Source organism: Nycticebus coucang, chromosome 3 (genome assembly GCF_027406575.1).
Source record: "Nycticebus coucang isolate mNycCou1 chromosome 3, mNycCou1.pri, whole genome shotgun sequence".
Taxonomy (NCBI): Eukaryota; Metazoa; Chordata; class Mammalia; order Primates; family Lorisidae; genus Nycticebus; species Nycticebus coucang.
The window spans coordinates 109,455,216-109,481,275 of record NC_069782.1 but is presented as its reverse complement, the minus strand read 5'-3'; the positions used below and the strand labels follow the sequence as shown (position 1 = coordinate 109,481,275).

The 26,060-nt window shown below is 38.3% G+C and overlaps 1 pseudogene; it reads right to left on the bottom strand.

Annotated features, from left to right (window-relative positions):
- The window catches only part of LOC128581086 (Y-box-binding protein 1-like), a 52,193-nt pseudogene that overhangs the window by 2,891 nt on the left and 23,242 nt on the right, over positions 1-26,060 (bottom strand).

Here is a 26,060-nt window from a genome sequence, read left to right as displayed (position 1 = left end):
CCTCAGCTAAGGCTGCCCAGTTCAAGTATCGCTCAGCACCCATCTGACTCAGGCTGATGGCATCAGAAGCTCTGCCTGTCTATCCACCACATATTCTTTCCAGAGTCTCTCTTCCTTTTATTAACCTCAGTGTTACTAGTATATACATACTTTACCTTGGCATTTTGGTTATTTTATATATCATGACATAGCTGCTTCGTTTACTTTTTTAAACTGCATTGTGTTCCATTGTATGGCTATACCATAACTTTTTAAAGTTTCCCAAACTTTTGATGATGGTTATCAAACTTTTGGTGTTACAAAAAATGCTGCAACAAATAGCGTTGTGTCATTTTGAACCTCCGTGAATATATCTGTAAGAGCAATGTCTTAAAGCAGACTGCTAGATTAGAGTTCTGTACATCTGTATTTTTTATCTGTAGGGCCAAATTGTCCTCCACACAGATGATAGTACCAATTACATATACATATACATATGCCTCTAGCCATATATGTGTACCACATATTTTTTAAATGACTGCATATTATTCTACTGTAAAGATTACCATCATTTGTTTGCCCTGTCTTTAATGTGTGAACATTGTGATTGTTTCTCTAACTCGCATTTATTTAGCTCTCAAAGCCACATTATTTTATTGCACTATGACTAACGTACTGAACATGGGGAATTTGACAGTCTTGGGAGGATCCTTGTGGCTGGCTTATTATTGTTTTCATTATCATAACAACAGCACTACCAACTCTTTTTCTTAGTGTTTCTCTCTCCATGATCTCACTTTTGCGGCTAGACCTCACCTCCAGGCCCTGGAAATTTCTCCTGTGAACACAGCAGGATGATATCCCTTAAGTCAAATTCCAAAGCCTTGAAGCAGATCAGCAGATCAGGGCCCCCTAAAGACTGATTACTCACAGCTCTGACCCCCCACATAGCCCCAAGCTTATTGTTCTCTGTAGCCTTTCATCCCAGCATTTTGAAGATGAGTCCATCTCTTCCATAGTCAGAAAGCAAACAGTAGAGTGAGAAGAGTGAGAGCGTGTCCCCAGGCTACACTCTGATCTCTGCCTTGTCTTGTCTGCAAATACCTTTCCCTTAGTGCTGAAGGATGGTAGAGAGCAGTGGGAGCAGGACAGCTCTGGCACCTGGCAGCTGTAGGTTTGCCTGTCTGAGCAGAATATAAGAAATGGTTTCTGCTGAGCATCTCCAGCTTGTCATATTTTAATTACTGCTCTAGCCCCAAAATTTCATGGTTTGACAAAGAGTTCACAAATATTTAGAGGTTCTCGGAGATGGTGGTCTTGGAGTGGAGAAAGTTCTCAGAAAAGACTACTACAAAAAAAAAAAAAAAAAAGACTACTACAACTCCACCCATGGCAGCCTTTGCTCATTAATCTACTTGACTTCCTTAGCCTGAATCCTGTTAGAAATCAGAGTGAGATTAAAGTGCTATTAGAAAATAATTGGGCCAAAGATCCATGAATATTTAAATCCTGCCAAAGAATAGTGAAGGAAGGCATATACTGAAGGAAAGTTAGCAAAGGAAAACCAAGCAATGCAGGATTGCTAACTGTGCTTTTGACCCCCAACCCCAATAAAGACAACTCACATAAAGTTGTCTAGAGGGAGACCTATTCCAACCCACCTTCATCCATCCAAACATCCCAAACCACAGTTCCAGTTTACCACAAAATGAACACAGGGAAAGAGGAAGAAATAGAAGGGGATGACTACAATCTAAACACCCATGAGCATGGACCCTAAGAGTAGTTTGGAGGGATGACAAGAGAGAACCATACTCCTCCAGATGAGATATTAGGGAAACTTGTGTTCCAAACAGGAAGGAAAGGAAAGGGCACTGAGGCAGGAGCCTGCCTGGCATGTGCAAGGGATATCTCCTCATCCTCACACCTTACTATTTAGTCCCTAACTCTGGTGGGTGTTTTGGATCTCAGTTGACAGCAATAGACTTTCATTTCTTGGTTGTACTGAACACTACTTCTTTCATAAACCCTGTTTTGTTGTCCTACACTATTTCTTATTGGTACATAAATTCTGGAAAATCAGTGATATCACTCTTTTTCTAATCACTACTACAATGGTGGTATGATTGGGGGGACTTTGTAAAGATAGGTTACAAAAAGACTCAAAGGAACAATTCCTGCAAATAAATTAAACACTTTCATTGGAAGTTTCCACTTTGATTCAAAATTTGTACAAATGATTCATAATCTAATTGTTCATTATTTGCTTTCCAATCATTTCATGAACCAGAAGAAATGCTTAAAACTTCCCCACTTTGATTATGGAATAAAAAGTAATCTACAGGGCGGTGCCTGTGGCTTAGAGGAGTAAGGCGCATCAGCCCCATATGTTGGAGGTGGCAGGTTCAAACCCAGTCCTGGCCAAAAACTGCAAAAACTGCAAAAAAAAAAAAAAGTAAAAAGTAATCTATACCTAAAAGTCAGAGTCAATAACATCTTGGCAAAATTTGATCTGTATGTCAATTGGACAAATCATTTGAAAGTAGTTTTGATGTCCAGTTCAGTGGATTTCCCCTGGTTTTCATGACATCCGTAGCTATTTATTCTAGAAAACTACAGCTAGATGCATTCTCTCATCAGGCTGTATTTCAGCATTTCTCAAAAGTAGTTTATTCCACAAACATCAGAGGGCAGCATTTGACAGGGATTTTAAAAAGACAGAGTAGCTTCTCCATGTCAGACCTGCCTGAATGCTCCATTGGGTTTTGCTTTTTTCTCATCTTTCCTGTCTCTACTTCTGTTTTCAAATCAGGAAATGCCTTCCTCACTGCCCCCTTCTTCATCTAGGGACACAGTAAACTGGCTGAGGCACACGGTGGATTGGTGCTCACTATCCCTTTCTCCTCTTTGAGGATGCCTTCCTGGACTACACAGGCTGCAAAGCCAAAACCTCTTACCTCCTGATTCCCCCACAGTTAAGGTTCCAGATATGAGAACCTCAGACCACAATGCAGATCTGACAGCATCTCAGTTGACCCCATAGGGAGACACTGAGTGCAGATTGCTCATTAGAGGCATCTGCAGAAAGAACAATGACACTGTTCAGTCATTGGCTGGGGACTACCTTGGAAGAAGGTGGCTTTGCCTTAAAAGTCAAGGCAGATCCTGACAGCAGTAATAGCTGAGCTGCCAGCAAGCTCTTTCTTGAAGGGAGTTCTGAGTGGTTGGTGTAAAGGTCCCCACTGCCACAATTCACCCTAGTGCTATGGCTTCCACTTCTCTGAACATGTTTGTGGAGCAGCTACTCTGGGGTTCTGGTGAGCCTGTCTTCCCAAAGGGAAACTGAGGAGGGGAGATCAGAGACTCCAGTTAGTATTCATTGCTCCCACTTGCCCTCTGAGTCCATGCTAAAGTCCCTGCTTTCTCAGCTACCACCTCTCTGGCCTCCATGACCACCTATTGGTTTGACCTCAACTCCCCTTCCTGAGGAGTCTGAACCCCTGGTGACTATGCTGTCCTCAGGTCAGCATGGCTGCCCTTGTCCATTCACAGTCACAGATGGACAAGAGAGTAACAGAAAGTGTCCTTGTGGATCATCAGAGTTCCACATGTTATTCTTTTCTGTCCCAGGTGTGTGACAGTAGCCCCACCTTCTCCTGCTGGTCAGGGTTGATGATCCCTGAAAGTCCTGGGTATAGGAGGCCAAAGTACCCAGAGGGCAGCTGTAGCTTGTAGTTTAATGGAAACTTTGCTAGGTCCCTTGCAAGGGTAGATCCCTTTTTAGAATCAGGACTTCTAATCCTGCAGAGACCAGAGTTGTGGGTACAGAAACAACAAAGTCCCCTAGGAGGTCATTGCAAATGATATTAAGTGGGGCCACTCCTACGTCTACAACTTGGTTTCTGGACCCATTAATTCTTCCTCCTGGAGACACACCATACGGAGGTGTCTGATTCAATGTGTGTTCTGTATCCTGCTGGATGGCAGCCCATCTTTGCAGAGAACTGCCTGAGAATTAGTGCTTCAGTTGTGGTCATTTCATTACTCTAACAGGCTGGCAGCTTCTGAATGGGCCAGTAAGTGATATGACCTGTGGGTCTCCCACTCATGGCTTCTCTCCCACATCTTCAGTGGGTCCCCTGATCAGATGTTATATTATGTAGGACTCAGTGACTATGGAGACTCAGTGACTTCTTTAAATCTGGCCAAAATCTCATCCAGCTTTCTTCTAGTGATACAGTAATAGAGCCAATTACTTTTACTTATATAGGTCTTGTAAAAATACAACTTAAGAGTGTAACTGGTGCAAAGATAGAAACAAACCTACATAAATATAGTCACCTGACTTATGATAAACATAACACCACAGTGCAGTGAGGGGATAACAGATGATACTATTAATAAATGAGGGTCATCAATTGGATATCCACATAAAATGTATACTTTGATCTTTACTCATACTATACTGAAAAAATAAATCCAAATAAAAAATAAATGCATAATCTCAATGTGTGACAAAAACACAGGAATACATATTTGATATCTTGGGGTAGGCAAAGACTTCTTAAAAGGATAACAGAGGACTTGCCAAAAAGGAAAATGTCCATAAATTAGACTTATTAGAATTAAGAATTGATGTTTATCAAACAAACAAAGAAAAACCCATGGAACGTGAAAAAGCAAGCTAGATTGTGGGAGAAAATATTTGCAATGGCACATGCTCAAGAAAGGACTCATACCCATTTTTACAAAGTCAAATAAACAAAAGGCAGACTACACAATAAAAAGGGCAATAGATAAAGACTTTAACAGTGCTTCATAAAGTGCAGTATCAATTAGATTCATTAGGTTCAGTTTATTTTCAAATGTGACTTTCGCTTCTTTCCTTTTCAGATTTATTGTGTAAGTAAAGAAAATGTTTATCTGGCTCAACAGTGAACATTTATAGTCATGGAAGTCTCATTTCCATTCCTATCCCTTCCATTCTCTTTCTTGTTTCCTCTCATCTCCCACCCAGGTTACTGTTTTTCATTAGATTTTCTGGTGAATTTTTCCAGTTTTTTCATTTTTTTTTGCAAAAATGAGCAAATATATATACATATCGTTCTTTCTGACACAAAATAGTGCAGAGTGCTACCTACACTGGTACCACTACTTTTTTCATTTAACATATGGAAAATACCTCATATTAGTACAGAGATATCTATCTTCCTCATTCTTTTAAAAACTGCTTTACATTCCATGTGGCTGTATCATAGTTCATTCACCCTATTGATGAATATTTGGGTTGTTTCCAACATTTTGTCCTTATCAGTAAGGCCACAATGAAAACCTCTGGGCACATGTTTTTTCACATCCATGGAGGAGTATCATCAAGGAACATTTCTAGCAAGGAAGTTGGTGGTCAAAGAATATATGCAATTGTTGAGATACTGCTAGATTCCCCTCTGGAGGGACTGCTTCATTTCATCCTTTCCCCAGCAGTGTGTGAAAGTACCTGTTTCTCCACAGCCCCGGTGACAGAGTATATTTTCAAACTTGGATTTTTGCCAGTCAGATAGGTGAGGAATGGCAATCACAGTGTGATTTTGCTTTGCATTTTTTTTGTTAGAAGAGAGATCAACCATCTGTTCATGTGTTTAAGGGTCATTTGATTTATTTTTCTATAAACCGTCTATTCTTGTCTTTGGTCTGTTTTTCTATTAGGCTTTTTCCCATGTACCTTTTAAAGACTCTTTGTATGTTAGGGAGATGAGCCCTCTCTGTCCTAAGTTGCCTCTAATGTTTTGCTGACTGGGCATTTGTAGTTTGACTTTAATCACATGGTTGTTGCCACACGAAAGTATTTTTAATTTTTTTTAATGTAATAAAATTTCTCAGTCTTTTCTGGATTTTGAGTCATGATTTAAAAGGCTTCCTTATTTTTAGATTATAAAATAATTTACTTATATGTTCTTCAAGTTTCTTTATGGTTTCTTTGTAGAGTGAAGTTATCTGACTGTTAGTTTATACTGGTACATGGCATGAGGTATGGGTCCAATTTCATCTTTTTTTTTCAAACTGTTATCCACTTGACCTAACACCACATATTAAAAAGTTCATTCTTCCAACCCCTACCCCAGAAATGTAGTGATCTGAGATATAATCTCAAGTATATATTAAAGTTATGTATGCATTTGGGACCATTTTAGAATTTTGAAATTCTGTCCTATTGGTCTGTTGGTTCAATCATGTGTTCATACTATGCTAATTTAATTATAGAGGCTTTTATAATGTTTCATACCTGGTATAGCTAAATGCCCTGCCCATCATGGCTTTCATCTTTCTTGACTCTTGGCTTCTCTTCATTGTCTGTTCTTCCATGGGACTTTAGAATAATCTTTTCTTTTTTATGAAAAATTTTGCTGACATTTAGTCTATTCAATAAGCAGAACTAACATATTTATGATAATGAATTTCCCTATCCAAAAATATGGTGTGCATTTCAACTCTTCAAGTTTAAGTTCATATCTTTCCGATGTGCTTTGAATCACAAGCAACAAAAGTGAAACTTAAAAAATGGGATTATATCAAACTAAAAAGCTTCTGCACAGCAAAGAAACAATCAGTGGAGTGAAAAACAACCTGTAGAATGGAAGAAGATATTTACAAACTACTCATTTGACATGGGATTAATATTCAGAATGTACAAGGAACTGAATCATCTCAATAGCAAAAAAACAAAACAAATACAAATAATCCCATTAAAAATGGGCAAATGATCTGAATAGACATTCCTTGAAAGAAGACATACAGGGGCGGCACCTGTGGCTCAGAGGAGTAGGCACCAACCCCATATGCCGGAGGTGGTGGGTTCAAACCCAGCCCTGGCCAAAAAACTACAAAAAAAAAAAAAAAGAAAGAAGACATACAAATGGCCAACAAATATATGAAAAATATTCAACATTATTAGTCAGGGAAGTGCAAATCAAAATCACAGTGAAGTATCATCTCACCTCAGTTAGGATATCTATTATCAAAAAGACAAAAAATAAATGTGAGAATGTGACGAAAAGGAAACTCTTAGACACTGTGGTGGGAATGAGTGTTCTCACCACAGAGAACACTATGGAGGTCCCTCAAAACTACAATTAGAACTACATATGATCCAGCAATCCCACTACTGGGAATTTAATCCAAAGGAAAAGAAATAATTATTTCAGAGAGATATCTGTACCTGTACTATCATGTTTATTCCAGCACTATTCAAAAAGTCAACCCAGGTGTCCAACAATGGATAAAGAAAATGTGGAATATACTATGTATGCACAATGGAATACTATTCAGCCATAACAAGAATGAAATCCTGTCATTTGCAGAAACATAGATGGAATGGAGGACATAATGTTAAGTGACGCAAGCCAGGAACAGAAACTTAAACACTGCATGTTCTCACTCACATGTGGAAGCTAAAAATGTTCTTATAGAAGTAAAAAGTAGAACAGAGGATACTCAGGCTAGGAATGGTAGTAGAAAGGGAAGTATTTATTAAAGGGTACAAAATTACAGTAATATGGGGGGAAATACGGGGGAAAATTCTAGTGTTCTATACTGCTGTCAGGTGACTATAGTTAAAAATAAATATGTGTATTATTAACATATAGTTGTGAATAGCTAGACAGAGGATATTGAATGAGTGTTCCCAACACAAAGAAATGATAAATGTTTGAGGTGATATATATCTGATTACCCAGATCCGATCACTATACATTATATGTATCAAAACATAACTATGTATCCCATAAATATGTATAACTATTATTTGACAATTTTTTTAAAAGAAACCCTTGAAAGTTTTCCTCATATAGATTTTATACATTTCTTGTTACATTTTTTCCCCTGGGTATTTCATGATTTTTAGGTCAGTTATTTTTGAGGAAATCTTTTTTGTGATACATTCTGTTTCACATTTGTGGATAGAAAAGCTACCAATTATTTTGTTGAATATTAAATTTATATTTTTTTGTTTTGCTGGTTCCTTTTCTTGGTAAAATATCATTTTTCATTAATCTACAGCATTACATTATATACAAATATCATGAGTTAATTAACCAATCCAATCTACAGCATTACATTATCTACAAATATCATGAGTTAATTAACCAATTGATGTTGGACATTTCACTGTGTTGTGTATGTGTCTCTGTGTGGGTGTTTTACGTTTTTCTACTATTAATTTTTCCACTGTTCACATTCTTGTAGCTAAATAGTTTTTAGGTCTTTGGCTTCAATGGACATGCAGAATTAGAAAGCTTTAAGAAAATCTATTTTGGCAAATTGCCCTTAGAAGGGCTCATGCCCATTTACACTCTTACTAAAGATGCCTGAGGAGAAAAAGAGTTCAATTTTAATGGGCCAAGCAAAGCACCAGGCTCATTAAAGGTGTAGAGCAATAGTCTTTGTTTAAGGGGAAGTTTATGTATTTGGTTGAATTATGTGAAATTGCTATTTTTGCAGGTCAAATAGTTGAATATAACCAATTTCTTTCTTTCTTTATTTTTTTAATTGTTGGGGATTCATTGAGGGTACAATAAGCCAGGTTACACTGATTGCAATTGTTACATAAAGTCCCTCTTGCAATGATGTCTTCCCCCATAAAGTGTGACACACACCAAGGCCCCACCTCCCTCCCTCCGTCCCTCTTTCTGCTTCCCCCCCATAACCTTAATTGTCATTAATTGTCCTCATATCAAAATTGAGTACACAGGATTCATGCTTCTCCATTCTTGTGATGCTTTACTAAGAATAATGTCTTCTACTTCCATCCAGGTTAATACGAAGGATGTAAAGTCTCCATTTTTTTTTAATGGCTGAATAGTATTCCATGGTATACATATACCACAGCTTGTTAATCCATTCCTGGGTTGGTGGGCATTTAGGCTGTTTCCACATTTTGGCGATTGTAAATTGAGCTGCAATAAACAGTCTAGTACAAGTGTCCTTATGATAAAAGGATTTTTTCGTTCTGGGTAGATGCCCAGTAATGGGATTGCAGGAGCAAATGGGAGGTCTAGCTTGAGTGCTTTGAGGTTTCTCCATACTTCCTTCCAGAAAGGTTGTACTAGTTTGCAGTCCCACCAGCAGTGTAAAAGTGTTCCCTTCTCTCCACATCCACACCAGCATCTTCAGTTTTGAGATTTTGTGATGTGGGCCATTCTCACTGGGGTTAGATGATATCTCAGGGTTGTTTTGATTTGCATTTCTTTAAAATATAGAGATGATGAACATTTTTTCATGTGTTTGTTAGCCATTCGTCTGTCATCTTTAGAGAAAGTTCTATTCATGTCTCTTGCCCATTGATATATGGGGTTGTTGGCTTTTTTCATGTGGATTAATTTGAGTTCTCTATAGATCCTAGTTATCAAGCTTTTGTCTGATTGAAAATATGCAAATATCCTTTCCCATTGTGTAGGTTGTCTCTTTGCTTTGGTTATTGTCTCCTTAGCTGTACAGAAGCTTTTCAGTTTAATGAAGTCCCATTTGTTTATTTTTGTTGTTGTTGCAATTGCCATGGCACTCTTCTTCATGAAGTCTTTCCCCAGGCCAATATCTTCCAGTGTTTTTCCTATGCTTTCTTTGAGGATTTTTATTGTTTCATGGCTTAAATTTAAATCCTTTATCCATCTTGAATCAATTTTTGTGAGTGGGGAAAGGTGTGGGTCCAGTTTCAGTCTTTTGCATGTAGACATCCAGTTCTCCCAACACCATTTATTGAATAGGGAGTCTTTCCCCCAAGGTATGTTCTTGTTTGGTTTATCGAAGATTAGGTGGTTGTAAGATGTTAGTTTCATTTCTTGGTTTTCAATTCAATTCCAAGTGTCTATGTCTCTGTTTTTGTGCCAGTACCATGCTGTCTTGACCACTATGGCCTTGTAGTACAGACTAAAATCTGGTATGCTGATGCCCCCAGCTTTATTTTTGTTACTAAGAACTGCCTTAGCTATACGGGGTTTTTTCCGGTTCCATACAAAATGCAGAATCATTTTTTCCAAATCTTGAAAGTACGATGTTGGTATTTTGATAGGAATGGCATTGAATAGGTAGATTGCTTTGGGAAGTATAGACATTTTAACAATGTTGATTCTTCCCATCCATGAGCATGGTGTGTTCTTCCATTTGTTAATATCCTCTGCTATTTCCTTTCTGAGGATTTTATAGAGGTCCTTCACCTCCTTCGTTAGGTATATTCCTAGGTATTTCATTTTCTTTAAAACTATGGTGAAGGGAGTTGTGTCCTTAATTAGCTTCTCATCTTGACTGTTACTGGTGTATACAAAGGCTACTGACTTGTGGACATTGATTTTATATCCTGAAACATTACTGTATTTTTTGATGACTTCTAAGAGTCTTGTGGTTGAGTCTTTGGGGTTCTCTAAGTATAAGATCATGTCGTCAGCAAAGAGGGAGAGTTTGACCTCCTCTGCTCCCATTTGGATTCCCTTTATTTCCTTGTCTTGCCTAATTGTATTGGCTAGAACTTCCAGCACTATGTTGAATAGTAAAGGTGACAGAGGACAACCTTGTCTGGTTCCAGTTCTAAGAGGAAAAGCTTTCAGTTTTACTCCATTCAGTAAAATATTAGCTGTGGGTTTGTCATAGATAGCTTCAATCAGTTTTAGAAATGTGCCACCTATGCCTATACTCTTCAGTGTTTTAATTAGAAAAGGATGCTGGATTTTATCAAATGCTTTTTCTGCATCTATTGAGAGGATCATGTGATCTTTATTTTTGCCTCTGTTAATATGGTGGATAACGTTTATGGACTTGCATATGTTAAACCAGCCTTTCATCCCTGGGATGAAGCCTACTTGATCATGATGAATGACTTTTTTGATGATAAGCTGTAATCTACTGGCTAGGATTTTGTTGAGAATTTTTGCATCTATATTCATGAGTGAGATTGGTCTGAAATTCTCCTTTTTGTTTGGGTCTTTTCCTGGTTTTGGTATCAGGTTGATGTTTGCTTCATGGAATGTGTTGGGGAGGATTCCTTCTTCCTCAATTTTTTGGAATAATTTCTGCAGTACAGGAATAAGCTCTTCCTTGAAGGTTTGATAGAATTCTGGTGTGAAGCCATCTGGACCAGGGCATTTTTCGGTTGGAAGCTTTTTTATTATTTCTTTGATCTCAGTGCTTGAAATTGGTCTGTTCAGGAGCTCTATTTCTTCCTGGCTAAGTCTAGGGAGAGGGTGTTATTCCAAATATTGATCCATTTCCTTCACATTGTCAAATTTCTGGGCATAGAGTTTCTGTTAGCATTCAGAGATGATCTCTTGTATCTCTGTGGGATCAGTTGTTATTTCCCCTTTATCATTTCTGATTGAGGTTACTAGAGATTTTACTTTTCTATTCCTCGTTAGTCTGGCCAATGGTTTATCTATTTTATTTATTTTTTCAAAAGACTAACTCCTTGTTTCATTAATTTTGTGAATGATTCTTTTGTTTTCAATTTCATTGATCTCTGACTTGATTTTGGATATTTCTTTTCTTCTACTGAGTTTAGGCTTAGATTGTTCTTCTTTTTCCAATTCCATAAGATCTGTTGTGAGATTGTTGATGCGCTCTCTTTCTGTTTTTTGAATGTAGGCATCTAAAGCAATGAATTTTCCTCTCAAAACTGCTTTTGCAGTATTCCACAGGTATACTCCCATTGTTGTTATGCTCAAGGAAGTTAATGATTTCCTGTTTTATTTCTTCCTGCACCCATCTGTTATTCAACAGAAGATTGTTTAATTTCCATGCCTTTGGGTGGGGTTGAGCATTTTTGTTAGAGTTGAGTTCCATGTTTAGTGCCTTATGGTCTGAGAAGATACAAGGTAAAATTTCAATTCTTTTGATTCTGTTGATATTTGTTTTGTGTCCCAGGATATGATCAATTTTGGAGAATGTTCCATGGGGTGATGAGAAGAATGTATATTCTTTATATTTGGGATGGAGTGTTCTATATGTGTCTATCAAGCACAGTTGTTCTAGGGTCTCATTTAAATCTCTTATATCTTTGTTTAATTTCTGTTTAGAGGATCTGTCCAGCTCTGTAAGAGGAGTCAGCTCTGTAAGAGGAGTGTTAAAGTCCCCTGTTGTTATGGTATTATCAGATATCATATTGCTTAGACTGAGTAAGGTCTGTTTCAAGAATCTGGGAGCATTTAAATTGGGTGCATAAATATTTAGAATTGAAATGTCTTCTTGTTGTATTTTTCCCTTGACCAATATAAAGTGACCATCTTTGTCTTTTTTGACTTTAGTTGCTTTAAATCCACATGTATCTGAAAATAAGATTGCAACTCCTCTTTTCTTCTGAATGCCATTTGCCTGAAAAATTGTCTTCCAACCTTTGACTCAGAGCTTTAATTTGTCCTTTGGAGCCAGGTGTGTTTCTTGCAGACAGCAAATGGATGGCTTGTGTTTTTTAATCCAGTCAACCAATCTATGTCTCTTCAGTGGGGAAATCAATCCATTAACATTTATTGAGATAATTGATAAGTGTGATAGTATTCTATTCGTCTTATTTTGTGAGAGTCCATTGCTTAGTTTTATCTTTTGCATCAGTGTGGAGGTTAGGTTCTGTCCTTTAATTTCTGAGTTCTTACTTGCTGCTGATCCATTGTGGTGGTCAGTGTGCAGAACAGGTTGAAGTATTTCCTGTAGAGCTGGTCTTGTGGCGAATTTCCTCAATGTTTGTATATCCGTAAATGATTTGATTTCTCCGTCAATTTTTAAGCTTAGCTTAGCAGGGTACAGAATTCTGGGCTGGAAATTGTTCTGTTTAAGTAGATTAAAGGTAGATGACCATCGTCTTCTTGCTTGGAAAGTTTCATTAGAGAAGTCTGTGGTCACTCTGATGGATTTGCCCCTGTAGGTCAACTGGCGCTTACTCCTGTCAGCTTGCAGAATCTTTTCTTTTGTCTTGACTTTGGACAGGTTCATCACAATGTGTCTTGGAGAAGCTCGGTTAGAGTTGAGGTGACCTGGGGTCCGATATCCCTCTGAAAGCAGTGTGTCAGAATCTTTGGTGATATTTGGGAAATTTTCTTTTATAATATTCTCTAGTATGGCTTCCACTCCTCTGGGGCATTCTTCTTCCCCTTCTGGGATTCCTATAACTCGTATGTTGGAACGCTTCATAAAGTCCCATAATTCTGACAGTGAACATTCTGCTTTCTCTCTCTTCTTTTCTGCCTCTTTTACTATCTGAGTTATCTCAAGTACTTTGTCTTCTACCTCTGAAATTCTTTCTTCTGCATGGTCTAACCTGTTGCTGATACTTTCCATTGCATCTTTAAGTTCCCTAATTGACTGTTTTAGTTCCTTCAGCTCTGCTATATTCTTTTTATATTCCTCGTATCATTCATCTCTTATTTGATTCTGTTTTTGGATTTCCTTTTGGTTATTTTCCACTTTATTAGCAGTTTCCTTCATTGTTTCCATCATTTCTTTCATTGTTTTCAACATGTGTTTTCTAAATTCCCTTTCTGTTATTTCTAACATTTCTTTATAGGTGGAATCATCTGCAGTAGCTACCTCCTGGACCCATGGTGGGATTGTTCTGGACTGGTTCTTCATGTTGCCTGGAGTTTTCTGCTGATTCTTCCTCATGAGTGATTTCTTTTATCTATTTCCTTGCCCTAATTTTCCTTTCACTTCCTCTTGCTCTTTAAGTTCTCGTGCCTGTGGACTAAGTGTTACAGGACCAGAAGGGTGAGAAGGATGAAGTGCAAAAAAGGGATGAAAGAAAGGAGGACCGAGTGATAAGAAAATAAAATAAAAATAGAGACAGGAGAGGGGGTGGGTAAAAGAAATATTGACAAAAAGAAGAGAGGCACAGAAAGAGGGAGACAGAGCAATATAGGTGTGCAGTAGGGTACTTTGACACAACCTTAAAAAAACCCCACCTTCTGGGGGTGCCCAGTTGGGTGGTTCCCTTGAGGTCAGCAGCTCTTTGCTAACCTGATCAGACACAGTACCCCACCTCCACCAAGTAGAGAGGAAAGACAAAAATGCTATAAATCAAACTGAAACAAGCAAACAGAAAACTTTACAGTATAAAATTGGGTGAAAAACCAAATAATAGCAGTAGAAACACTAGCAAAGGCAGCAATGGGAAATTATAATTGAACTACATAAATTGAGAAAGAAAAAGGATCTGTATGGAAAAGGTTGAAATTAAAAAACAAAACAACATCAACAACATCAAAATAAACAAAAAAAAACCAACCAAACCAAAAAAAAAAAAAAAAAAAAGAAACAAAAAAAATCACAACCAAAAACAAAGCAGTATGTATATGTTATTGAATATTGTCTGGGCAACACGTGCTCTTCTGGGGTATGAGATGTTAATCACAGTTCTGATATGACTGGAGGCTGCTGATTTCTCAAACCCCAGCAGGTAGACACCCTAAATCTCTCTTCAGCCCTCTTAAAAGGCACTTTGAACTTGTTCACTTGCTGAGCAGAAGTTTTCCCAGGAAAGTGCTTGTCACTGGAATCACTGCTGAAGTGGCTATCCACTTACCCAGTGTGCCAAAACCGGTCTCACTCTGCCCCTGAGGGTTAGGGCTGCAAGGTGGCTCAGACCCCGCCCTTAGGCTACTTGGTCGCTGGGTTACCAGCTCCCACCCAATTCTAGCTCTGTGACCCTGAGGGTGGAGATTGCCAGGGCACATCGCTCACAATGGCTCCCTGTGACCCACAGCCAAACACTATTAGCTCCGTGTGGCTCAGCGCCTCAGACTGGGGCCCTAGACAATGGCCAAAGTTCTCCACACTCCCGCTCAGTCTCTCCCCAAGGCAGTTCAACTGAGTGCCAAGTCCAAAGACACCAAAACAGTTCACAGGTAAGGCCTTTCTGGTTTGCAGTCTTGCTGCTACTGAACTTACAGTTGCGGGCGGGTTTAGACGGATTGAACACACGCGACCACTTGCCATTTTTCCACTGTTTTAGTCCTCCTCTTGGGGTCCAGAAGTCTCTCACTGACTCCCTGTATCCTCACAGGGGTGATGATAGGCAGATCCCACCAGCCAGAGATGCCTGGAGTCCTATCTCCCCAGACTCACAGTGCCCAGATGCAAGGAAGCTGTTACTCAGCCGCCATCTTCCCTGCATCGAATATAACCAATTTCATATGGTTAAATGTAACCAAAGCCTGGCATGTAAAGCATGAAGAAGCATAGCTGCTCTGATAGATGTTGGAGTACAGTTATTTAGAGAACGTTACAGGAGGGCTTGAGAACAACTGTCTTGGTACAATGCCCTATGCAGGGAGGCAGGTACAGGAGTTGGGAACTCTCAGGGCCTCGTTCAGGGTTCACTAGTGTGGACGGAGGTGGAGGACAGTGTGATGCCCCTGGTTACCTGCAGGACAGGAACTGCCAGAGAGGAAGACCACATCAACAGCTAGTAGGGGAACAGCTGCTCCAGAAATTTGCCTTTACCAGCAGGTCTGACCTTGCCTTTTTCCCCCGCAAATCCCCTGTATGGGATAGCCATGTTTGAGAAGCAGTACCAATTAGCTACGGCATCTCCGTAGCTACGGCATCTCACAGCTATGGCTATGAACAAAGATGTGGTTCTACTCCCAGTTCAATTATTTATTGACAGTGTGACTTAGGGCAAGTTTTTAAGCCTTTTTTCTTTTTTGACTTACTGTTCTTATCTATAACTTTGAATAAGAATTCCTACCTTACCAGTTTGTTGTTAAAATGAAATGCTGTAAAATACCTTAGAAGTTTAATGGATCACATGCCATATGGTAGATTATTGTGGCTCAGTCGGTAAGGCGCCAGCCCCATATACCAAGGGTGGCGGGTTCAAACCCGGCCCTGGCCAAACTGCAACCAAAAAATAGCCGGGCGTTGTGGCGGGCGCCTGTAGTCCCAGCTACTCGAGAGGCTGAGGCAAGAGAATCACTTAAGCCCAGGAGTTGGAGGTTGCTGTGAACTGTGTGATGCCATGGCACTCTACCGAGGGCCATAAAGTGAGACTCTGTCTCAAAAAAAAAAAAAAAAAAAAGAAATGTCAGAAATATATAACTATTATTATATATTATTTTTTATTACATGTATTCCCTTTTTTCTCATTAAGGTTAAGAAAGACACTCAAATGTGTGTTCATTTACAGATTTTATTTTAGGGATTTCATCTCCTTGATGTGTTAGTGAACCTAAGTGGTAAAATAACAGTGATAATTCCTGCCATTTTATAGAAAGAGAAACTAAAGCAGCCTAATCTTTAGCTCCACAAGGACCAGTAAGTTTGCAACTTGTTTTTGTTTTCATAAACTTCCAGGTTGAAGAAGACTCAAGTCATTTGTTAGTTTGGGTTCAGTCTGATTCTTCATTCACATCTACAGTGCCCTCCATGAGAGACCAACAAGTTCAAGGATGGCAAAATCTATGATACTCATGCCATCTCCCCTTTCAATTCCTCATGATAGACATCACCATTTTTTTATTATTAAATCATAGATGTGTACATTGATATATTCATGGGGCATCATTCACTAGCTTCACAGACTGTTTACCAAGTTTCACATATACCCTTGTAAGATGCACCGCTGGTATTTTTTTAATGATATTTATGTTTCTGCTGAGCCCAAATGGACCTCAGAATCCTTTTAAATGAGCTTTGGAAGCAGTTAATACTACACAATCTGATATATCACATTGGGTTGGAATCTATGTGCTGATTCGACCCAGTCTGTAGCTGAAAGCTACACTGGGAATTCATTGCTACCTTCAAGAGCTAGTTTCATTTCTGGAAGAACATGCTGCCTCATTTCATTTTTGAGTTCCCCACAACATACATGTACATAAATGCTTAATAAATATTTTTATAATACATAAATAAAAAGATATCAAGAAATGTTTTATAACTTGCTACAGATCTCCTAGACAATGTGTTGGTCCATCAGAGATTTATTTTTTTATTTATATTTCTTTATTTTGAGACAGAGTCTCACTATGTTGCCCTTAGTAGAGTGCTGTGGCATTACAGCTGGCAGGAACCTCAAACTGTTGGGCTTAAGCAAGTGTCTTGCCTTAGCCTCCTGAGTAGCTGGGACTACAGGCGCCTACCACAAGGCCCAGCTATTTTTTTTTTTTTTTTTTGGTTGTAGTTGTTATTGTTGTTTGGCAGGTCCAGGCTGGGTTCAAACGGGCCAGCTCTGGTGTATGTGGCTGGTGCCCTAGCTGCTGAGCTACAGGCAATGTACCAGTCAGAGATTTATTAAGAACCTATTTTGTTTCCACATCTTGGCAATTGTAAACTGAACAATACCCCTCAACCCAGGAATGGATTAACAAACTGTGGTATATGTATACCATGGAATACTATTCAGCTATAAAAAACAATGGAGGCTTTACATCTTTTGTATTGACCTGGATGGAGCCAAAACACATTTTTCCTAGTGAAGTATCACAAGACTGGAAAAGCAAGTGTCCAATGTATTCTATACTAATGTGAAGCCAGTAGATGATCTAATATACACCTACACAAGAGAAGAACTCAGTTCAATTCAAGATGGGGGAGGTGAAAAGAGGGGGTGAAATGGGCACAATGTAAGGGTATATGGCACACCTCATGGGTGTGGGACACAACTACAACAGGAACTTTACCTAACAAATGCAAACATTGTAACCCAATTGTACCCTTATATTAACTTGAAATAAAAAGATCTATTTTGTTAAGTACTATTAATGTGAGGTGATCAGAAAGTCTGAAATTAAATGACTTTTTTTTTTTTTTTATTGTGGTAACTTGAGCTCAGGAGTTCCAGACCAGCCTTAGCAAGAGTGAGACCTCTTCCCTACTAAAAATAGAAAAATTACCTGGTGTCATGGTGGCTGCCTATAGTCCTAGCTACTTGGAGGCTGAAGCAGAAGAATCTCCTGAATCCAGGAGTTTGAAGTTGCTATGATCTATGATGTCCTGGTGCTCTAGCCTGGGACAACAGAGTGAGACTCTGTCTCAAAAAAAAAAAAAAAAGAAAAAGAAGAAGAAAGAAAGGAAAGAAATTTACATATAACAAAAAATTGACCAGTTTAACCTTTTATAACTGCACAGTTTGTTGCCTTAAGTACATTCTCATTATTGTGTAGCCATCACCTCCTCAGAACTTTTTCATCATCACAAACTGAAACTCTGATCCTATTAAACAAAAATTTTCCATTCACTCTTCCCTCAGCCCTTCACAACCACCATTCTACTTTCTGTCTGTATGAAAGGACTATTCCAGGTACCTCATAATTGGAGTCATACAATATTTTTGTCCTTTTGTTTCTAGCTTATTTGACATAGTGGGTCTTCAAGGTTCACCCATATTATGGCATGTATGAGAAGATGACTTTTTAAAATACTTTTAATTGAAGTATAACATACAAAGCCAAAAGTGTATCACTTGTTCACAACCTGAACACAGCAGGGTAAGCAGTGCCTAAGTAGTAAAGGCAAAGTCACCATGGAAGACCCCTCCTGCTTCATTCTAATTACAACCCCAAGGGTACAAGATAAGATTTGACAATGAAGTTGGAGCACTCATCCTAGAAAAAGTGCTACATATTTGAATGCTGAGCATCACTATGGTTACCTTCAAAGTGCTCCCCTTGGGAAGCTATGCATTGATGCCAGAGCCTAGTCCACCCTTCAAAGCAATTTTGGAACCCTTTTTCTCGAATGGCCATTAGTGCTGTTATATCACACTTGATGTCTTGAATGTCATCAAAATGTCTTCCTTTCAATATTTCCTTTATCTTTGGGTAAAGAAAAAAGTTACTGGGGGCCAGATCAGATGAGCACTGAGGGTGTTTGAATACAATTATTTGTTTACTGGGTAAAAACTCCCAGATAGTGCAGTGTGAGCTGGTATATTGTCATGATGTAAGAGCCATGAGTTGTTGGCCAAGATTTTCAGTTAAGATTTTCTTAACTGTTTTTCTATTGAAGGTTTACTTGGTCTGCTATGCTTTTCATAGTTAGTTGATGATTTTGACATACAATTCAGTGACTTTTTGCAATGTTTTTGTCAGTTCTGCTTATTAATGATTGCTCTGACCTCTCTTCATCAGTGACACTCTCTCTCTTCTCAGAAAGACATTTAATCCATTTGACACTCCCATTTTTTTCATGGCATTATCCCCATAAACTAACATGTCCCTGATTTCACTTCAACTCTTTCCAGGTTTAACAAGAAATTTATGAACATGTGCTCATTGCTCTAATTCAAACTCCAACATTCCCATGGTGGCACACAAAAACAAGCAACAACAATAATGAATGCCACCATCACACAGTAACACAAACACAAGACACCATCACATAGCAACACAAACACAACTCTGAGACGCTGATATACCAAGGTTATGAATCCTTATCAAGTTGTTTGTACAGTGCTTCCAATGTAAGCACACAGCAGGTTGGCGAACTTAATTGTCAGACCTCATAACTTCTATCTTGGCTTCTAACAGCATAAATTAATTTTGCCTAGTTTTTAACTTAATATAAATGAAACTATACAATGTTTTTTCTATTTGTTTTATTTTGCTCAATATAATGTTTGTTCTATTCATCCATATTTTTGTCATAGTTCTTTCATTCTCATTGCTGTATAGTATTCTATTATATAAATATACCACAATTTATTTATACATTATACTGTTGACTTAGAAATGACTTAGGCAGTTAATAAATAAATAAATAACTGTAATAGTGTGTAAATAGTGCTGCTAAGAACATTCTTGTACCTGTCTTTCAGTGAACATATGGATGGATTTCTATTATCCATATTATGTATTTTTACATATATGAATATGTGATATAGATATGTTGCATGTATGCATATATGTATTCAGAAGTAAAAATGCTGAGGCTCAGAGTATAGCTATATTAAACTTTAGCAGCTTTTCAAAGTGGTTTACCATTTAGAAAGGATCATTTAAGCTGTGGGCTGCAGGACAAAATGGAATGGAAGCTGCATTGAGATTTCTAGACTAACATCTTCCCATGCTATGATGAAAATGTGACCTTTCTTACCAGTGGTTAGAGTCAAATGGGAGAATCCTCTGCTTCCTTTCTGCTGTGGTCTCCCAGTGACACTTGACTGAGCGGAGCCTCTGTCATTTTGGTCAGACCCAAGGAGACAAGAGATGATGACTGATGACTCAGCCTCCATGGCTTCACTTCCCAAGCTTTGCTCACCACATCAGTGAGCCTGACATGCGGGGGTAGACATAAACACAACTGTGGTGTTGATATCAATTCTAGCAGAAATGTCATAAGCCCAGGTCTGAGAAGAGGAGGAAAGAATCATGATAAATATGTCAGTGGAAAAAAGACCAAGTGAGAGTCTTGACAGTCAAGTCTAAAGAATTATTTAAGTAACTGTGGCAAATGAGAACAAAAGGTCTCTACTGTTAAAATAATCAGTGGTACCCATTTCAGATTCCCAGGCATCTCTATGTTGGTTTTGCCAATTGTGTGGCCTGCGGTGAAAGACAATTGATAGAAGTTGGAATTCAGGGCATTTTTTCTCAGCAGAAATTAAAGGAAGCAAAAGAGAGAGGGAAAAAAAAAAAAAAAACCTCACAGAAAACCTGGCCACAAGTAATGTCTATAGATGTTGTGTGCGGATGGAGGCCTGCCTGCCTCTTTGTCCTAATACAGAATATAAACATACCTGAGGAGCCCCAACGGCTCCCTGTAGGAATGGGTCATTTTGGGAAAAAGTTTTCAGTGGGAAAGAGAAAGTCTAGTTGTTTTGCCCTTCCGTGTTTTGGAGTTTCCTCAGGGTACAGAGAAATTTCAGTATGCTTCTTTAAGTGTCCTGCTCATAAAGTCCCATCTTTTAAAGAAAAGAAATACAGAAAAAAATGATTGGTATGTCAAGTTGAGATTTTTGTTTTATACATATGTCCATAAGTGACTGATCCTTGATCCCTTTGGAACTGCATGCTGTGTCTTTAAGGCAGCCTAAGAGGTATGTAACAAACTGCCTTTAACAGCAATGCCCCAGGCTGGAAGGAAGAGATTGGATCTTAAACCAAAACTCTTTTTTTTTTTTTTTTAGAGAGTCTCATTGTGTCACCATAGGTAGAGTGCCACGGCATCATCATAGGTCACATCAACCTCAAACTGCGGGGCTCAAGTGATCCTCCTGCCTTAGCCTCCCCAGAAGCTGGGACCTCCTCCCCATAACACCTGGCTAGTTTTCTATTTTTAGTAGAGATGACGGTTTCACTTTTGCTCAGGCTTTCTCAGTCTCCTGAACTCAAGCAATTAACCCATTTGACCTCCTGGACTACTAGGATTACAGGCGTGAGCTGCGGTGCCTGGCCTTAAACCAAAAAACTCTCTGGTTATTTTTTGTTCTTTTGTATATACACAAAGTGAGGTTTAAAAAGTATCACAGGGCTCTGTGCCTGTAGCACAGTGGTTAGGGTGCCGGCCACATACACCGAGGCTGACAGGTTCAAACGCGGCCCTGGACAGCTAAACAATGACAACTGCAACAACAACAACAAAAAAATAGCCGGACATTGTGGCAGGTGCCTGTAGTCCCAGCTACTTGGGACGCTGACATAAGAGAATTGCTTAAGTCCAAGAGTTGGAGGCTGCTGTGAGCTGTGACACCACAGCACTTTACTGAGGGTAACATAGTGAGACTCTGTCTCGAAAAAAAAAAAAGTATCTCAGGGCCATGATTTTGAATTTTAGTTGATTGTCTATGTTTACTGGTTAAAGTTCAAAGTATTGAAGATGGAAATGTTATCTGTCCTGTAACAGTTAAATATATGTGTGTTCTAACAGAATTTCTTATATGAAATATTTTTTTTCATTAGTTTATTTGTCATGAAAGCTCTCTGGGGGAAAAATAGTTAAATTAGCTAAGGAAATTCTGATTAGTTGGGTTCCACTTACCTGTAATATTGATTTCTCAATATATGTGGATAAAGAAAGGAATTAAAAGAGAAAGAACACATTTAAACACAGGGATCCAGGTAATCTGATCTATGTAACATTCAGGTAAACATGGCTTTGACAACCAAGACTAATCAGAAATTAATTCAAATAGTACTTGAAGAATGTCAGAAGAATGTCTAGCAGAAGTCCTAAAAGTTATTTCGTCATCTTTATTTCCATTCCCTACCTGTTATAAAATTCTTCCTAAAGACTCTTTCAGCTCATCAAATTTCTTTTTGATCCCTGCATCTCACTCAGGGTTCTGGTCTTTTCCTTTTTTTCTCCCTCCCACAAAATAAACAAATAAACAAACAAATATTTTTTTCTCTAAGATTAAAATATGTTTCCAGTCTGTATCTTCTCTTTCAATTCTCACATTTTTCTATCCTGATTAGCTTCACAGAAGGCCAAACAGTATCTTTTATTAAATAGGGCATCCTTTAATAGATTATGAACTCTATACATTAATGCTTGTGGGCCCAATCGCACAATTATTTTATTTTATTTTATTAGTATAAAAAAGAGAAATTTTATACAGGAAGAACAAAGGGAAAGTTTTGAGTATTCCAAAGAGAGTTGGGAGTAGTGTTCCTCTCACAATGGAGACAAAGTGAGAGATTGATGGGCAAAGGCTGTGCAGAGGTATAAATACACTCTTTCCCTCTGTTTGAAATTGGTTGCAACTCTTTTATTGGCCTCTCTGTGCCTCCAGGCACTACTGCTCTTTTCTATTGGTCAGATTATTATCTCTTTAGATTGGTCATTGGTTACCTAGGTTACTTAATAGCCACCTTCTTATAGACCCTCCAGACTTCAGGGTTCAGCAGGCCAGGTTTTTCTCCCATCCAATCATTTAAAGTATAATCCATACAGCATATAATCCAACAATCCATACTGGTTCTCAGTTACTAAATGGAAATTTTTTTTGTAATAAGAGGTAAGACCAACAGAGTTATAAAATTCACATTTTTGAAAACTAGAGGAAGGCTTGAGGGAAAGAGTGGCAATATAATAGAAAATGGCTTTGAACAGAGATTAAGTTCTGCCTAGACCCTCTTCTTCTCCCCCTCCCCACCTCATGACATCATGACGTGCTGATGGTTTTTTTTTTTTGTGGGGGGGGAGGGGGAGTCTTATTTCTTAAAATCTGAGAACATAAACCAATCCATCATCCCTTTAAAAATTTACTTACTTTTTGATGGTTGTCTGATGACAAGAAAAACCCTAAAAGAGAGGGAACCAAACTTCAAGGTTAAGTTCACCATTTTTCTGATAGTTCATGTCTAATGCCTGAGAGTGTCTTCATTAGAATCTCCTTTCTCTGTTGAAATAGAACAGTATCTTTTATTAAATAGGGCATCCTTTCCCCAGTGGACATTTTTGTTTGCTTTGTCAAAAATTAGTTGGTCATAACTGTACAGTTTTATTTCTGAGTTCTCTATTCTATTCTATTGGTCTATGCATTTACCTTTAGACCAATACCACACTGTTTTGGTTACTATAGCCTTAGTAACATAATTTGAAGTCAGGTCATGTGATGCCTCCAGATTTGTTCTTTCCGCTTATGATTGCTTTGGCTACTTAGACTCTTTTTTTAAATTTCATATGAAATTTAGAATTTTTTTTCTAGATCTGTGAAAAATGACATTGGTATTTTGATGGGAATTGTATTGAATCTGTAAATCACTTTAGGTAGTATGGACATTTGAAAATTGTGAATTCTTTCAACCCATGAGCATGGGATGTTCTTCCATTTGTTTGTATTATCTATGATTTCTTTCTTCAGTGTTTTGTAGTTCTTGTATAGATCTTTCACACTTTGGTTACATATATTTCCAAGTGTTTTATTCACTTTGTATCTACTGTAAATGGTATTGAGTTCTTGATTTGACTCTCAGCTTGGCTGATTAGTGTATAGGAACACTGCTGATTTGTGCACATTAATTTTGGAATCTTAAACTTTACTAAATTTATTTATTAATTCTAGGAATCTTTTGGTGGTGTTTTTAGGGTTTTCTAGGTATAAGAACATATCTTCCGCAAACAGAGATAGTTTCACATCCTCTTTCCTGATTTGGATGTCCTTTATTTCTTTCTCTTGCCTAATTGCTCTGAATATGACTTCTAGTACTATGTTGAATAGAAGTGGTCACATTGGGCCCCCCCAAACAAGTATAGCAACAAAAACAAAAATAAATGAAAATTAATTAAACTAAAAAGTTTATGCACACACAGGAAATAAAAAACAAAGCAAATAGCCTACAGAACAGGAGAATATGTATTTGTAAACTATACATCCAACAAAGAGCTAATATCCAAAGTTTACAAATAACTCAAACAAATCAAAAAGAAAAAAAAATCTCATGAAACAGTTGGCCAAGATAGACAAATGGCCAAGAAACAAATAAAAAAAATGTTCAACATCACTAATCATGAGGGAAATCCAAATTCAAACCACAATGATGTATCACCTTACCTTTGTCAGACTCACCATTAGTAAAAAGTTGAAAAACGATAGATGTTGGTGCAATTGTAGTGAAAAGGAAATGCTTTCCACTGTTGGTGGGAATGTAAATTTGTATAACTGCTATGGAAAGCCTTATGGAGATTCCTCAAAGAACGAAAAGTAGACCTACCATTCCATCTAGCCATCCCACTACTAGGTATCTAACCCAAAGAAAAGAAGCTCTTTTATTCAAAAGACATCTGTATCTGAATGTTTATTGCAGCACAATTGACAATTGCAGGTTTCGGTGGCTCACACCTGTAATCCTAGCAGTCTGGGAGGCTGAGGCGGGTAGATTGCCTGAGCTCACAGGTTTGAGACCAGCCTGAGCCAGAGTGAGACCTCATCTCTAAAAGTAGGTGGGCATTGTGACAGGTGCCTGTAATCCCAGCTACTTGGGAGGCTGAAGCAAGAGAATCGCTTGAGCCCAAGAATTTGAGGTTGCTGTGAGCTATGATGCTACAGCACTCTATCAAGGGTGACAAAGTGAGACTCTGTCTCAAAAAAAAAAAAAAAAAGAAATACAATTGCAAAGATATGGAACCAATCTAAGTACCTGTCAACTGATGAGTAAAGAAAATGTTATAGGCTTGGCTCTAAGAGCACAGTGGTTCTGGCACCAGCCACATACACTGAAGCTGGTGGGTTCGAACCCAGTCTGGGCCAGTTAAACAACAATGACAACTGCAACAAAAAATAGCTGGGTGTTGTGTAGTCCCAGCTACTTGGGAGGGTGAGGCAAGAGAATTGCTTAAGCCCAAGAGTTTGAGGTTGCTGTGACCTGTGACACCACGGCACTCTACCAGGGTGACAAAGTGAAATTCTGTCTCAAAAAAAAAAAGAAAGAAAGAAAAGAAAATGTTATATATACATATATACATACATACCTCAGAGTACTACTCACCCATACACAGGAATGAACTAATGTCTTTTGCAGCACTATGGGTGGAAAAGGAGATCATCAATCTAAAAGAAATACCTTAGGAGTGGAAAAGCAGATACCACATGTTCTCAGAAGTGGAAGCTAAACGAAGGATATATCCACTACAAAAACCTGTAGTGGACAGCGTGAATGAAGAAGGGGAAGGGCTGGGTGTGAGGGATAAAAAAACTACCTATTGAGAATAATGTACACTATTCTGGTGATGGGTACACTGAAAGCCCTGTCCTCAGCATGACACACTTCATCCACATAAAAAAAAAATCCTTGTGCCCCCTACATTTTTTGAATTTTTTTTCAAAAAGGAAATCAAACTACCTGTTCTCTGTATATCCAAGGGCTGGCATGGGCCAATACCAGCGGTTAATGTTGGAACCTGAAGCTAGGACAGCATCTGCAGCATCCAAAAATCAGAGCAGGCAGAGAGAACATCTAGGAGCAGACATGGTAAATAGTATGACTTGATAAGATGGAAGTGCAATAAAAAAGAAGAGGAAATTACAGAATACTCATTAAATGTAGACATGCTGAAGAGATTGCCAGATAAGAGGATTTTAATAGTTGTGGTAGAACTAATAAATATTTCCTTAGGAAATAGTTTGGAAAATTTCATGTCACTTGTATTTGTCTGGAATAAACTATTTT